The sequence below is a fragment of the Lagopus muta genome, chromosome 1 (assembly GCF_023343835.1).
Source record: "Lagopus muta isolate bLagMut1 chromosome 1, bLagMut1 primary, whole genome shotgun sequence".
NCBI classification, from domain to species: domain Eukaryota; kingdom Metazoa; phylum Chordata; class Aves; order Galliformes; family Phasianidae; genus Lagopus; species Lagopus muta.
In genome coordinates, this window is record NC_064433.1 from 55,436,705 (window position 1) to 55,453,071 (window position 16,367).

General features: G+C 39.4%; 1 protein-coding gene across 4 annotated transcripts in view; it reads left to right on the forward strand.

Annotated features, from left to right (window-relative positions):
* Window positions 1-16,367, forward strand: part of KIAA1549 (KIAA1549 ortholog) — a 137,107-nt gene that overhangs the window by 24,592 nt on the left and 96,148 nt on the right. Inside the window, exon 1 of one of the 4 annotated variants that reach the window (XM_048937520.1) lies at window positions 11,262-11,355. The exons of the other annotated variants lie outside the window; for them this stretch is intronic. The gene's annotated coding sequence lies outside the window, so the exon portion shown is untranslated. Of the gene's footprint in view, window positions 1-11,261; window positions 11,356-16,367 lie in introns of those variants that run through there. 4 annotated transcript variants of the gene reach the window in all.

Genomic DNA, 16,367 nt, shown 5'->3' on the forward strand with positions numbered 1-16,367 from the left:
TGTCTGTCTTGTTTAAGTGTAGAACCTGAACTCTGAGAAGGTGCACTTGCTTTTCATGTTGCCCATCACGTATTGTGAGGAATAAAGGAAGGCTGCTTTCTTACATTACTTTGGAGTTAGAGTTTTCTTCCCAGATTTTGGATGGCACCGTGAAGCAAGTAGTGCTTTTTTGAGGATGGAAGGAGTCATCTCTCTTCCTGTCCGCTCCCACTGTTTTCAAAGTTGAAATGACCTTACTTGGTCCAATATCAGATTACACTACATGATCTTTTTTTAAAATAGGAGTGTTAGTATGTGGTTTCATGAAGGGAAAGATTCCCAACTCTTGATGAGAGAGTACCAAAGCAGGCAAAATAAAACCAGGAGTGGGAGTACTGAGCACATAGTGTGCAGTGTGTGTCCTGCTTTTCCTTTGGAGCCCTGGGGTGTGGTTGTACTGACAGACAGGAAGCTATTTAACAAGGCAAAATTAAGAACTTGGATTTTAGGATGTATGGCACTCCTTGTTTTTCATTGTTGCTTTTGTCATTTTTTCCTGTGAGGTGTGTGTTATAACGTCAAAGCCTCTGCTTCAGTTAGGGAGGGGAACGTATTGGTTTCTGTTTTTGAATAAATGTAAACTATATTAGTAGAGCTCCATGAACAGCATGCTGTAGTAATGACTGAAGATCTTTACTAGTAGGTTGTGTCTCTGTTCCTGAGGCAACATATCTCGCTGTTCCTGTTGAGAGTCTGAAGCAATTTTTGTCTCTGTGGATATACCCACTGAGTATCTGTTCTGCATCAGCGTGTCGTCTGCCTCTAAGAAGTAATTTCTAGAATCTCTTCCTGTAAGCAAGATGGGAAAATAAAATGGTCATGAGCCCGCTCCCTTCAAAAAAACTTCTGTAGAAGACAACAATGAGGATCCATCCATTCTGTAGACCAAGGCAATTGTTAAAATGGCCCATAATATGTATGAAGCCCAAGGAAAGCTTACTCCCAGATACCATGATTCACCTGTATTGTGGTTGCAGGCAAGATTATTTAATTACATTAACATGTAGGGAAAGATGAGGCAGACTGTCTTTTTTTTTTTTTATGTAGCAGCCATACCTTGCTACTGCCCTGCTTAATGCTTGAGAAGTTAAATGAAATATTGTTTGACATAAATATTTCAGAGGTAAGCAGGGCATTCTTACTATTTCCAGTTTAACTACAATTCCCAGTAGTTCCCAGTAATGTTCTTGTGGCTATCAAAATTTGTTAGCTCGAACTCTGCCACAAACTTCATCTAACCAGAAATCACAGTTTTGTTTCTTTTGACGTATATGTTCATAGTAACGGCACCAATGCCTCTGTAAATGAATTCAAGTTGTTTTTATACACTGAAACCTCTCAAAAAAATAAAAATGAGTGATGCGTTTTTTTTTCCCTCTTAATTGTATCACATGTTCATGATCTATGGTAACATTCGTGATTTATGGTAACATGAAGAGAGAGGAGCAAAAATGCTGCTGTTGCGTGACTAAGGCTCGAGTGATGCATATGGCGCAGTGGTTAATTTTGTAAACACTTCAAGAGTGTTTTAAATATGTTCATAAATGTGGTCTTTTTCAGCCAGCTTAATCCTCATTAAAAATAAAAATCCTATCTCTCCCCAGAAGAATCTGCAGTAATGAATTTATTGGAGTAATTTCTAGCATCTGTCTTAGCTTTTGTAGTTAAAGGCATTATCGCTGTTTGGATTTCTGCGCATACTGTGTTGTATAACTTGGATGACTTCTAATTTCTTCTCTAGAGGTCTCCTTTAGGTGTTGCTATCCTGAATGCGTTTATAGTGTTCTGATGTCTTTCTGTTGTTCTCCTCCCTCCTCTTACCCTGTTGCTCACCGTGAGCTACAACCTGGAGGTCTGAGCCTCCAAGGTCCTTGCAGAAGAAAGCCTCTGAGTTGGAAAGAGTAGATGTCACAAGAGGGTAACAAGAAGTAAAAATGTTGCAGCGCAGCCACAAATGTGGCCTCAATTGGTCCTTAATTACAACAGGCTCTTCAGTGTGACAGTACTTGCAAGAGCTTTTGAATGTATGCTTTACTGTATCTGCCAAGGAAGGTGACAGCTTAGGGGAGCACTTTCTCTGTCCCATACACTGTGAGTCCAGCAGCAGCTCTTCAGAGACCTTGGATCACTCTGGATGATCCATGAGCAGCCTTTAGACCCAGACTAAAGCTGTATTCAAAATGAAGCAGTGCCTTTGAGCAGCAAAAGTAGATAAAAGTCAGTAAAGTTTAAAAAAAAAAAAAAAAAAAAAAAAAAAGAAAAAAGTATCAGTTATTAAACTCACTTAGGGGACCATAATGCTTGAACTGCTAGTTGTTCTGCATGTAAGCCATCTGTTATCAAGGTAAAGAGCAGGTCTGAGGAAAGGCTTTATCCACTCTTGAAGGAAGATTTTTGTTTCTCTGAGGTGTGACCACAGAGCTTCCCGACAATGAACGGACGAATGGACTGAACCACAGCATAGTGGCCAAGGAGAGTTCCTGAAAGATTTTTTTTACATCTAAGTAAACTATTTACTTCATAATGTCTTTAGCCTTCTTCATTTCAAGAACTTCATCTCAAGGGGAGAGCTCTCATGACTTTTGAAACTGCTCCAGCTGGAGTGTAGCATGATAAACATAGGTAGCTTTGGAATGACTGAAGGTAAATATGAGTCAGGTAAATACATTTCTTTAATTGCACTCTATTAGATCAGATGTCTTAGCCAACTTCCTATCTTAAATACAGTAGTATTTCCTAATGTCCTATACCAGCTACTCAGTTTTTATGTTTTCATTAAGCAGTAGTTGGGAAAAATTGCACATTATCCATAATAATCTTATTTGAGCAGAGGATATTCGATGTAGCAGAATGCTGTTACAGATATGAGCACCCAGAGGTGGATCTCTCAAAAGCTGATTCATGTTATGTGTCTCCATAGCTTGCTAAAAGCTGTAATGTGAATAAGAAATACTTCCGTGTCTAAGGCAGCTTTGTGCTAAAATCATCTGCTTTGACTGGCAGTCACTTGGCTCATTTTGTAAATAGCCTTGGCACTGTTGTTTTTCATTTGTTAGAGTCTTTTGGTCTTCTAATTAAGTACTTCACCTCTTCCATCTCCTTGCTGCTACACATTTATTTTGGTGTTGTGTACTGTTCTTTCAAAGTGCACGAGCTCTTCCTTTAAATGGTGAGGCTTTACGTAATAGTTTAATGCGTTTAAGGCCTGTTAGTGCATCACAAGGGCACGTTTTATATGTGATTTAAATTGTTTCATCTTTTTGGTCCCACCACACAAAATAGTGTCTAGCCAGTTGGTAAGTGCCTAGGGAGTTCGTTCAGATGTTTCTGCAAGTATTGCAGTGCTTATGGAGGTGTCTGAAGTTGGCTTCCATTCTCTTTTTTCAGAACACCTCTTAGTCTTGGTAAAGGAGGAGTCACTTTTCTCAGAAGTCACAAAGCAGTTGTGTGAGCCACCTAATAACAAAGATTTTAACTAATAAGGAGTTAATTATAAATGTAGGGAGCGTAAGGAAAACTTCCTTGTACCGTATTTCCTTGACTGTTTCGTAACCTTCAGGAAAAACCATTTACTTAGAGTACTGCAAATATGGTCTGTGCCAGCAGTGTTTTGAGAAATGGCTGGCCTGGTGTCAGCACCATTATCCTGTCATTATTCTCACAATAAAGAAATGCAGATGTGCCCCAGCTAATACTCTCTGAAACACTGTGGAATTAAGAATGATCAAAGTACGTCTGATAGGATTTTGGCACAGTATTCTCTCAGGGGAATCTGGAGAGGGTTTGTGGTTGGTTCAGCTCCCTTTTACATCAGCCCATTGTATTCTCAACAATGCTGGCACATCCACACTGATAGTAGAATTGGAGCCAGAGGCAAAAATGGACATTTTCAGGTACAAAATTGATAATTTTATGAAAGCAGTGTTTTATAAAATGGGAGACTCCTCTAGAATGCCTGCTTTTGAAGGACTGTGTGCTTGGTACTACTTCTCAAAGTCTGCAGCATTATAATACATGGGAAACAGGGAACTGTTCTCAGCAGTGCTGGAGGCTTAGACACCTCTGCAGTAACCTTTGTTGGCTCTTCTGAGAGTTTGGTAGACTTCAGCAATACAACTCTGATTCTTTTCAGCCTTGTACAGAGGCACCAGCGGGGCTACAGTGGAGCAAAGAAGAGATAGAGGAGAAGAGGTGTACTGAAGTGGGAAAAAAATGAATTACAAACCCTGAAAAATGCTGGAATTGAAAAGCTCTCTGATTTTTACAGATCAGTGCTCTCCTACAGAAAAATGCTCCTTTGGTATTTTTCAAATCTAAGTAAGGTTTGGAATGGGAGCTACTTAATCCTTCCTTAATGGTTAGGAAGTCTGTGTGTTAGACGATATTTCATAACAACTTCTATTGGTACGAATTTTTAACTTTCTCACAAGTTATCCAACAAGTGCTGAGTAACTTTCTGTTTGCTGTGGGAGTCCTTCCCTTGCTCTTTTGTTGTGTTTGAGCATACAGTGTGTGAAGAGCTAATGGCATAAATCCAGTTCTGAGAAATATTGTGAGGGATACTCCTAGGGGAAGCAGTAAAGAAAATCTCACCCATTTTCAGTCTCTAAGAGTTTTAAGTTCAGACTAGCTCAAATTTCTGCAATTGTTTTCTCTCTGGTCTGTATAATGGTTTATTCTACTTCCAATTTGTTACACAGATGATGTTGGTTAATTTTCTGTAGACCAGGGCTAGACCCCCGCTACACTGGCTGCTGATTCCAAAATCTTGGGTCTTTCATTGCCTGTGATTTGTGGATGGCATAATAGAGTCAACAGTGGACAGCTTGTTTGGGCAGCGTTATTCTATAATAAGTTAGGGGGTTGGACTCGATGATCTCTGGAGGTCCCTTCCAACCCCTATGATTCTGTGATTCTGTGAAGTTCTGTGCTGTGAATAGGTTTTGTCCTGTCTTGCAGGTAGAATTCTAACAGACAGTGAGGGGCTCAAGACAAGGGAATAATTTTGAGCTTTGGCTGGCTGACTGTGAAACTCTGGAAGATCTGGGAGGGAGTAAGAATAGATGTGGACCAGTAGCATTTTCCTTTAGCAAAAGTAAGTAGTAGTTCTGATGCTGCAGGCTAAATACAGGCGCAAATGGTATGTTCTCTGAAAGGGTGTAATACTTGATACCGGCAAGATTCTTGACTTAAGTTAGGAAAACATGAAGTACTGCTCAAAAAGCACCTGTCATCTTTGTATCTGTTAGCTTATTTTACATTCAGAAATAAGAAATTTGAGGGAAAAAAATTATAGTTAAGTCTTAATAGCAGTCTGTCTTGGTTGACGTGCCTTAGCAGGCACAAGGCTCCTGTAAGTGATTTTGCAGAGATGCTTTTTGCAGATCTCTCCATGTGCCCCTTGTATATATCTATTGTTTTAATCAATAGTCACATCTTCCCAAAATATCTTAGCTGAGAATATTGAATAAATAATAGCAGTGTTGGAAGAAGACTCTCAAAATGCTAGGAAAAGAGTATAACTCCCCAGAAATCACTTTTAATAAGACAGAAAATACATTTTGCAGTCCAGGGCTTTTAATTATCATAATTGTTATTCCATTAGTGCTTCAGATGAGAGACTATTCTGTCTTTAAAAAGAAAAATTAAAAAATGAGAGAATACAGTTTTTAGTACTTGTGTATGAACTTTTGAACATAAAGTGATTGTTTTAAATAGTGCTTCCTTGGTTTTTAAATGGAATGGGAAGAATATCTGCTTTATTTACCTGTTGCTGCTAAATGGGGCCAGCTACATTAGTTATCTTAACTGTTTCCTAGAGCTTTGAATCAGCACTGCGAGACCTCATTTATTACTTGCTCTCTGTAATTTTCCAGTTTCTAGCTGCAGGTGTTGATTATCCAACCATGTGTGTGGCTGCAGGCTTCTTTCCTAAAGGTTCTCTTTGTAGGGCTCTTCTGCAACTCATTTTCATCCAGGTTCCTTTAGAAGGCCTGTGTTTGCCATGATTGACTTTTTGGAGGGAAATTAGATGGCAGAAGAGAATGCTACAGAAAATAGCATAGAATACCTCTCCTCTCTATTCTAATAGATCTTCAAGTGTGCAAAACCTGCAAAGAAATCGTTTCTTGCTTGTTCTACTACTTACCTGTATTTTTTTCTTTTCTGAAAGAGGAATTTAGCAGTGTAGCTGTGTTTAAAATGCGTTTGATCTTCTGGTAAAGTCCAGGATGGCTCTGCACAAAATAAGCTTGGGCGTGTAAGATTCACAATTTCATGCAAGTGGCTACATGGCTGCTTTCAGGACCATCAGGTCTGTTGGCACAGCCTTACCTCTGAGCTGATGTGTCCTCACAGGCCTGCTATACTCAAAAGGAGATGAATGCAGTCTGGCTGTGTTTCCTTTTTTTTTCCTTACCTGTTCTTCTGCCATAGCGACTTAAGTAAGCTGTGCATGGACAGAAGTGCTGACAGACAGAAGGAAAACCCATCATTGATTTGCTGTGAGTGATGCACAATCTGTCTGCCGTAATATTTATCATAAAGAGAACACATAGATTCCTAAAGGTATTTTTTATAGTGCTGTTTTTTACAGGCACAAATACAAAGAATAGATTCATTCGACTGGGCCAGAGGTGAGTATTTTTGTATCCCTCTTGAGTGCTGTTTGCCTCATTCTTTAATGTTGTGTCAGCGTGGAGGTGATTCAATCAAGCATTGTTTCCACTGACTCTTAAATTCAGCCCAGCAGAGCAGCGAGGAAGGCAGAAATAATAAGCACTCCATTCACAGAGGGTGCCTGAAGTCTCTGTGGTGAGGGCATTGTGCTTGTCTTTTGTCTGGCAGTTCATTTGCATGGGGAGCTAAGTGCTTGGAGAGGAGTTTTACATACGCAGGCAAAAAATAAATGTAAAACAGCCATCTGAAAGGCTTGGAGAGAAAGAGGATTGCTTCATATATGGCTTTTCAATACTTGTGGCCTATTTATCTTATATTACTGGTTTTACCATTTAGCATGATCTGGTCTGTGTTTATAATGAATACTTTAAGAAAGGCTTAAAAACTTCTTCAGTGATCCTTCAGAAAAGTGGAAAGTCTTAATGCACAGCAGTCATCTTTGCCCCCATTTTGAAATAGACACAACGTGGGGAGTGAGCATTTCCCACTTCAAACAGGTCATAGTATGGCTCTGAGGAGAAAATGCTAATTATTCCATGCTTCCAGAGCTTTACCTGGTGGCAAATTGTCAGAATTTTCTTCATTTTCACCAGATCACACCTCAGGCACGATGCCTTCACTTAGTTATTGAAGTAAGTAGGTGAAATGTGGAGGGGGCTGTTCTGATTGGGAGGGCATCTTCATTGGGCTTTTAGCATTAACGAAGAAGCTAAACTTCTTTGAAACCTGCTATATTTGCTTAACTAAGTTAACTTTGGTTAACTAAGGAAATCTTAAAATCTGAGACTGATGTTTTTCATTGACCACGTAAATTTTTGGATGTCGTGGTAGATAGAATCATAGAATCGTTAAGGCTGGAAAAGACCTAAGATCATTCAGTCCAACCACCAGCCCGTCGCTACCCATGTCTCTCAGTGCCACATCCATACAGTTCTTCAACACCCCCAGGGACGTTGATTTCACCACCTCCCTGGGCAGCCTGTGCCACTGCAGCACCACTCCTGAGACGAAATTTTTCTTGCTGACCAACCTGAACCTCCCTTGGTGCATCTTAAAGCCATTCCCCCTTGTGCTAAAGTGGCGATTCAAATCACTTTTTGCCTTTGACACATGTCTGTTTTGTAAATGCAGTTACTGAGAATCTTATTTCTCTTAATCTTCCATGAGTGAGCTCACTCTGCTTTCCAAGTTCTAGTTGCAAGGCAGAAAGTTCAAGCTTTTCCAGCTGAACTTTAAATGGCTGGCCTATTTTTTCTGTTTTCAGTGGGTGGCAGGGCCACATACAGAAGAAAACAAATCAGGTCACCTATATTTCAGCACTGTATATAAGAGTGTTCTGTTGCAGTTCCTCACTCATAAATAAAGCCAAAAAAAAAACAACCCTATAAAATATCAGCTAATTATCTTTCCTTGATTCAAGACATTTGTAAGATGGGATCTGTAAAGTGTGAAGGTCATTCTTACTTAAAATTGGCAAAATTTCATTATCAAGGATGAAAATTTTGTAATTAAGTTATATTTATGTAGATGCTTCTTACTATTATAATTTAGACATATCTATATATATACACTTCTATAGCTGTCTATATATTTGTGTATTTATAGTAAAATTTTCACAAAGCATCAATTTATTGTCCACTTGAGGAATTCCTCCCTTTAAAACACTTTTTAATACTTTGACTATTTTAGAAATAACTTCAATGATTACAAAAATTAGGTTCTGGAAGTTATCACAGGGACCTGTTTTTTTTCTTTCTTTCTTTTTTTTTTCTTTTACAATCTCAATTGTTTTCTATGTAGAAGACTTCAGGCAATAAAATTTATTTCTAAATCAGCAGAAGAGAATAATTCTTAAATGCTGTTTACTAAATGTTTAATTACATCTGTTAGCAGTTGAATAAGACTGGAAATGGGTCATTTAGAACTTGTGTTGTGGATGCATTCAAGGCCAGGCTGGATGTGGCTCTGGGCAGCCTGGTCTGGTGGTTGGTGACCCTGCACAAAGCAGGGGGGTTGAGACTAGATGATCGTTGTGATCCTTTTCAACCCAGGCCTTTGTATGATTCTGATTCATTCTGTGGTCCTTCCCCCAGTGTGCAGCCCCCTCGTTCTTGTGCAGAAGTCAGAAATTGTGCTTCTGTTGCACTAACTCCAATTGCCTTGCTCAGAAACTGCTTCAGAATCCAAGTTAGTAAATTTGATTTGAATTTCTCACATGTCAACATGAATTCTTCCGTCTAATTTCTGTTAAAAGGTAGTGGTTGGAACATGAAATTAATTTGGTAAGTAAAGAGGTAGGATAACAGCTCAGAAAACAGACTGTCTTGTGAAATGTAGCCATTATTTTTCAGTATGATGAGTCTTTCCTTTCAGTACTTCTGTAAGCTATTATTTTTGCTTTTGCTGAAAGCTCTCGATGAAAACAAATACTACCAAAAGTTGTATTGAAGAAAAAATTAGTTCACACGCAGAGAATTATTTGATGTAACCCACTCTCAGACACCTTTGTCACCTTTGCTACTCTGGATTTTTAAGCAGTGTCCTCTGCAGTAAGTAACCAGCAAGATGTACAGCATTGTCATTTTCATGATCAGTGGCAGTGCAGTCCTGTTTTGTGAGTGCTTCCAAAAAGCAACTCCAGCTTGAACAATTGTGTTCCAGGGACCTGAATTACTCAATTTGCATGCAGCTGTCTCTTTCTTTTGGTGCCCTTGTGTGACTGTGGACAGGGACTAAGGGCAAAGGGGCTCCTGACAACCCATGGCATCCTCCAAACACAGCATGCTCTGAAGAACAGTGTTGTGTAAACTGATGCTGTAACTGTAGATCCCTGATAAGCAGGCAAGCTGTACTTTGTGAATAGGGGGCAAAGCGATGAGCATACAATACACCTTTATCCAGACCCAGCTGCAGTTCAGCTCTGTGATCTGAGACCTTTGTAGAAGCAGGCAGAGGTACTGGGAGGAAGGGGCTGTGTCCCATTCCATGCTGGAGAAATTTGCCCTGCCTTCAGACAGAGTGGGTTGCATCTCTGTCTAGCTGAATTGCAGACTTGCATCAGTAAAATATTAATGACTTGCAGCCCAGTCTAAATTAAATATTTAAACTTCTCCATTGTGCCTCAACTGTATTGTTGGAAGAACTCCACACTGTTTAAAATTAGTCATTCGTATTGGGCAGGAGCTTTCAGGAATTGCTCCATTTTTATGTTAAGTAGCTTAATTCCCTTATAGGTCTGTGAATTAAAAGCCTTACTGAAGTAGATATTCAGTAATTCTGTAACGTGCATCAGAGTTGAGTCCAACTATGGTTTTGCTAAAAGAAATAATCCTTCACAATGTCAGCTGGAGGATATTTGACAGCCCTAGTTTCAAAATCGTGAGCCACGCTTGGTAATGTAATTAGTGCAACCAAGTCTGAAAGATGTTATTTTGGGGAGAGAGAATACTGAATTTATGTGTAGGAGAGAGATGGGAGTGTTTAAATCTCCTTTTGTGGTTACAGAAGGAAGAATTGGTAAGAACAAAGTATTTTCATACTTAAACCATTTCTCTTGGTTTAATCTGCTAATAGCAAGAAAAGAGTGTTTGTGTTAAAGCCCTTCTTAGCTTAAGGTCAGTTACTAGTTTTGTGGGCTTAGTAAATCAGCTAGCTAGTTGAATCTAGTGATGTGCAGATACTCTATTTAATATTTCTCAAAACTGCACAGCTGTAAAGATAAGAGAGCTTCTATTTGTAGTGTTACCAAACTAGTAATGCTGCTATCCACCATTTGCTTTGTGACACAGAGGGAGATTTTCACAGAACCTGCATTTTCTTTCTCAGATGAAAATTATCCACTGAATTTCTTAATGTATGGACACTGTAATAGTAGTTATTTTAAGTAAGAAGAAGCTTGGAAGGCTGTGGGAATATTTTGGTTTTGAGGTGTACAACTGATAGCCCACTGAATTTGGTGCATATTCAATGTACTTTGTTTCTGGCAGAAAGCACTTGGCAGCTTGTAGGAAGAAACTCTTATCAACAGAAATGATTTTTTCTCAAAGTAAAAAGTGTTCTTCAGGTTGGAAGGGTTTAGGGAGAATTGCTTGGATGCAAAATATGTTTGACATATTTCATAATCAGGTTCATTTAGGAAAGAGGTAAGTTCAGTAACTATTAAAACACTAGTATCAGCTTACTAAACGCTTGCTTTTTTTTTCTGACCTTTGCTTTGGTTTCCATAGTTATGCATATTTATTGTTGCAGTTCCATATGGGGCAGCTGTATACAGCAGTGTATAAGAACATCTGGTTATGCAAACCCTTGTTGATTAAGGGGAAGGAATGGAACGACATTCAGTGTACTAAAAAACCGCCTTCTTAAACAAAAGCCTTATACGTGGAGTTCAAATATAGCCTGAGTTTTTTGTTTCGTTCTTCTATCTTGAGACACTTTCTGAAATAACATATGTTTTTCATACAGTTTGTTTTCCAAGATCCTTCACTACCTAAAAAGCAAAAAACAAAATGCTCATCTCTTTATCCTCAGTTTTTATGTCTTTACTTCTTTTACAGGGTAGCAAGGGTGTGCCGAATGCCAAGCTGGTGAATCTCTTAACATGCAAGTGCTGGGAATTGTGAGTTAAACCAGTTTGGTGTAAGCAAAGCTCTCTGGACTTTATGGAGTATCAAAGTATTGCTGTGTAATCGTGAAACAATCATGTAGGTAGAGAAAAGCAGACCAATTTTGCCTTGATTAGCTCCTAGGGAAACTCATTTAGGCAGTGATTGCTGCGTCTTCTGGAAGCTCAGTGCCACTTGCTCTATCTCTGCACTAACTTGCTCGTTTTGCACTGGGGACTACTGGAGATTTCACGGAGTGGTAACAAGCTGTGGGTACGTGTGTTCAGATGTCTGTCTTTCCAACTGAACAACTATAAGAACCGTAAGTTTGAAGTAGGTTAGCAGTTACAGGGAAAACTGCATCTGATACGTTCATTAGGAGCATGTAAATGCTTAAGAGTTGTGTAATGCTCTGAGTATGCTGTACTGTCATAAGCAAGGGTGGTTGTTTTTTATTTTGGTCTGTTGCAAGGATTTTCTGGAAGCTCTTTATCAGCTTGAAATTAAGATAATGGAAGTCCTCTTAATGCATAAAAATAATACCCACCGTTCTTATAAGGCTAAACAAGCTATTGCAAATGATGAAGTGCTACATCACTGAATATTTAGATGGATGTAGGTGAGCAAATCTCAGCTGTGGCTGCCTTGGATTTAAAATGCCCTGTTCTTGCTCATGTAAAAGAGTGAAGATGAAAAAGGGGAGAATGATGAGTGGATCTCAGTATTTAAGACTACAGAAAAGCATTTTCTCTCTCTCTTATTTTTGTCTGAATTATACTGAGGTGGGAGACTATAAAGGAATAACATGCAGTAGATTTTGAGCAGTTTTAGGAATTATGTCTTGGTGTATCACTAACACAGCTGTTCCACTGCAACAGTGTGTCATGATTACATTTTGCAGAAAGCAGGGGAAAAAAAAGAATTAGTTGAAGCAATTCTTGTATCTCCCAAGGGTTTAACACTTTAAGCTTTAAAAAATAATAATAAAGTGTTCAATATTTACTTTATGGTTTTAATGAGTCAGAGAAGTGTGGGGACCCAGAATAAAACATTCATAATTTACAGAGCATTAAACACAGAATGTACTGATGTTAATCCAGTGTTACAGCACCCTGTTTAGCACATCTGTTTTTAAAAAGATTTCTTAGTCCTCCTGGGGTACTTGCAAGAAACTCTGGAAAAAGTCCATGTTATTTTTTATGGCCATTATGTAGCTGTGTCTTGTTTTCATGGTGCGGTGCCATGTGGTTGTATTAAAAGAGACCAGTTGGGCTAGGGAACAAAAGGGTGTCAAGGATTAGTACTTGTAGGATCCATTCTTTAGGGAAGACAAACTAACACTGGCTACCTCATCAGCTGTCAGGAGAAGTTTTAGCAGTCTGTCACCATCCAAACGAGGATGGTGCTGTTTTTGAAGTTAAGCAGCGAATCAAAGGAGAGTTTTGATTTCCTAGATGGAAAAGAGTATATTCTGAAAGAGGGTGAAGGTGTGCAGAGGTGAAAGTGTGGAGGGGTCTGGTACTGCTGAGAGTGTGAAGTAATAGGGAAACCAGGAGTATTAAGAGTTGCAAGTTGCAATGCAGAGTTATTACTGATAGTACACTCTTGTCATACAGCTTTGATTCTGAAGTGCTGATGAATCTGCTTTTTTTAAGTAGATTGAGTTATTCTGATGAACTTCAGACTTGTGATATGTCAAACACAGAACTTAACTGGAAAAACAGACAAAATCAGATGACTTAAGAATGAATAGAAACTGCTTTTTAGACTACCTTTTAGAAATATATGTTATTAAAGTGTGCTCTCCCCAACCTCCTTCCCCCCCCCTAAAATCCATAAAACTGTGCATTCTCCCTTGCAAATTCAAGTTCTTATGTTTTGAGGCTGTTTTACTCATTCTGAAGGCCAGATAAAACTTTGGTATGGAAAAGATCCCAGTGAGCATCAAACTGATGTTAGTGATTTGCTTCCAAACAAAATTTCAGGAAAAAAAGAAAACTACTCTAAAATGAACCACACCCAGTGGTCACAACAGTTAGATTTACTTGTTGGCGTACAGAAGAAAGGAAAATGTAGATTGCATTTAGTATTGAATTTTGGTTTAATTTGGGTGAGGGAGGTGATTGTCCCTCTCTACTCTGCCCCTGTGAGGCCCCATTTGGAGTATTGTGTCCACACCTCCAGCCCCCAACATAGGAAATATATTGAGCTTTTGGAGAGAGTACAGAAGAGGCATGCGAAGATAGAGTGCTGGAGCATCTCTCCTATGAAGATGGGTTGAAGGAGCTGGGCTTGTTAAGTCTGGAAAAGAGAAGGCTGTGCGAAGACCTCATTATGGCCTTTCAGTACTTAAAGAGAGATGATAAACAAGAGGGAAATCAGCTTTTTACATGTGTATATCATAGAATCACCAAGGTTGGAAAAGACCTCCGAGATCATCCAGTCCAACTATCCACCTGTCACCAATATTTCCCACTAAACCATGTTGCTCAATACAACATCTAAACAATTCTTGAATACCTCTAGGGATGGTGACTTCACCACCTCTTCCCTGGCAGCCCCTTCCAGTGCCTGATCACTCTCTCAGAGAAGTAGTATTTCCTAATACCCAACCTGAACCTTCCTTGGCACAGCTTGAGGTCATTCCCTCTTGTCTTATTGCTGGTTACATGGCAGAAGAGGTCGTCCTTCATCTCACCACTACCTCCCTTCAGGTAATTGCAAACAGTAATGAGGTCTCCCCTGAGCCTCCTCTTCTCCATACTGAACAACCCCGGTTCCCTCAGCTGCTCCCCCTGGTGCTCCGGACCCCTCGTAGCTCCTTTGCCCTTTTCTGAACAAGCTCCATGGCTTTGATGTCTTTCTTGTAGTGAAGGGTCCAAAGCTGAACACAGGACTCGAGATGCAGCCTTACCTGCTAATTTAGCTAAAAGCATTTTGCATTTACCAGTTCTATGCTGTTGCAGGCTTAGCAAGACTTAAGCTGGTGTCCTCCTGATGACTGTTATGTTGTGCAGGTTCCAGACTTTGTATTATTATATTTGCAGTGCTCCAGTTACTTCTGCTTGTGGCACCTGAATAAATACTTTTTGACATTTTCTCTCCACCTCACCTTGCATGTTTTCTAGACTTCTTTATGTGTAAAGAAATAAGAAGGAGGATATATTCTGTTTCTTTACTTGCTGTTGTGAATTACTGAACAAATATCAAGGCAAATATTTTACTTAATGGTTAGCCAGCCAGTCAGCTATGTAATTAAATGACAATAGAGCATCTCCTCAGACTTGTTCTCTCCTGGGATTTCATCTTCTCATTCTACTCCATGACACTGTAAAAATGACTTTTTCTTCCTGAGAGTTCTCTCTTGTACTGGGGCTCATTCTTCTCTTAACTGTTCATCTTGTCTTGGGAAAGAATTACAGGTTTCATTCTTGGCCACATGTGTTCTTAAGCTGCTCTGGATTAGATATATAGTATGTATTTATGCATTCTGATATTTTTTTCTAGTCTCTTATAAATGCAAGCATAGTGCTAGTGTACTGAAGGTAATACCCTCCTTAAAATAGTTTCTGCTGCTGCTTAAACTAAGAAAGTGGAAGAAGCTTGCTTCATATGTTTAAAATGAAAGAAATCCTGAGTTGATATTAATGCAAAATAATTTCCTTTACTTGAAACTCTAGCAGTAGAAAACTAGAGGTTGTAGAATTTTTTGGTCTGGTCCTTCTTGCTGTGATGTTGAACATATGTATGTTTTTTTCCACAGTTGCATTTTCTTTTTAACAAGATGCAACAGATAAAATCTGCCTTTCTTCTTTTCTTTGAGTTCTTACACCTTCTTTTCCTCCAACAGAAATGTCTTTACACAAATAGGAAGAAACATAGGGAACATGCATGCACAAAGAATTCAGAAATGAAGTCGATGTGACTGTTTAGTTCATTAGCCTTTCTATTTCTAATTCCTTGTGAGAATTGAATTACTGTTGGGATTCAAGGGTGGAAGGACTCTGATGCAGTGCAAGTCAAAATGTACTTAAAGGAGGCATGCAGCCACTGACAGCCAAATCCTACTTTTTTCTTCCTTTTTTCCAGAAGACAGAAAAGATGAGATTACCCTGCTTAGTCACAGTACTGCACCATCATAGTTTTATGAGCAATTAGATAATGTAACAGACTGCTCTTTTATATAACTTTTCCTGGTACTGCCTTGTTTTATATTAAGATAGTGTTTTAAACCAGAGGCTTGGTATGTTCCTTTCTCCCTTGCTGTAGCACATTCCCATCAGGGGGTAGTTTAATTTTTCTGCTTAGCATGCTGACAGCCTGGCTTCTGTCATGACATGGATAAAATGGTGGTGGTTATTCTGTTTTTATAGAGCTCCTAACTGAATCATCTGCATTCCCACCAGCCTCTTCAGGGAAAGTCGCCTACACAGTTTCAGGCTTCTGCACCCCACACTCAGTTCTGTAGTCTAACATTTGTATACCAAAGTTTAGGTTATCAAGCCAGAATGTAGCAGAGGTAGAGAAGGTGAACACTGCCTTTAGGCCAGATCTGGCCTGGTGGTTCATGTATTGATCTAGACTGCATGACAGGCTGTGCAGAATTTTAGCTTACGGCTTTGAAATAGAAATAAAATCTTTGATTCTTAAGTGCTCAGAGAACTAACTTCTGAATGTGAAAAGCTACAGAGCTCTTTTAAGTTTCCTGAATTAACGATTCTCTGATGATAGAATTACCAAGGTTGGAAAAGACTTCCAGGATCATCCAGTTTGACTGTCTGCCTGTCACTGGTATTTCCCACTAAACCGTGTCCCTCAGTACAACATCTAAGTGTTTCTTGAACATCTCCAGGATGGTTGATTCCACCACTTACCTGGGCATCCTGTTCCAGTGCCTGATTGCTGTCTTGGAGAAGTATTCCCTGACGTCCAACCTGAACCTCCCCTGGCACAGCTTGAGGCCTTCTTGTCCTATCACCAATTACATGGGAGAAGAGGCCGACCCCTGCTTCACCAGAACTTCCTTTCAGGTCATTGTAGGGTAAG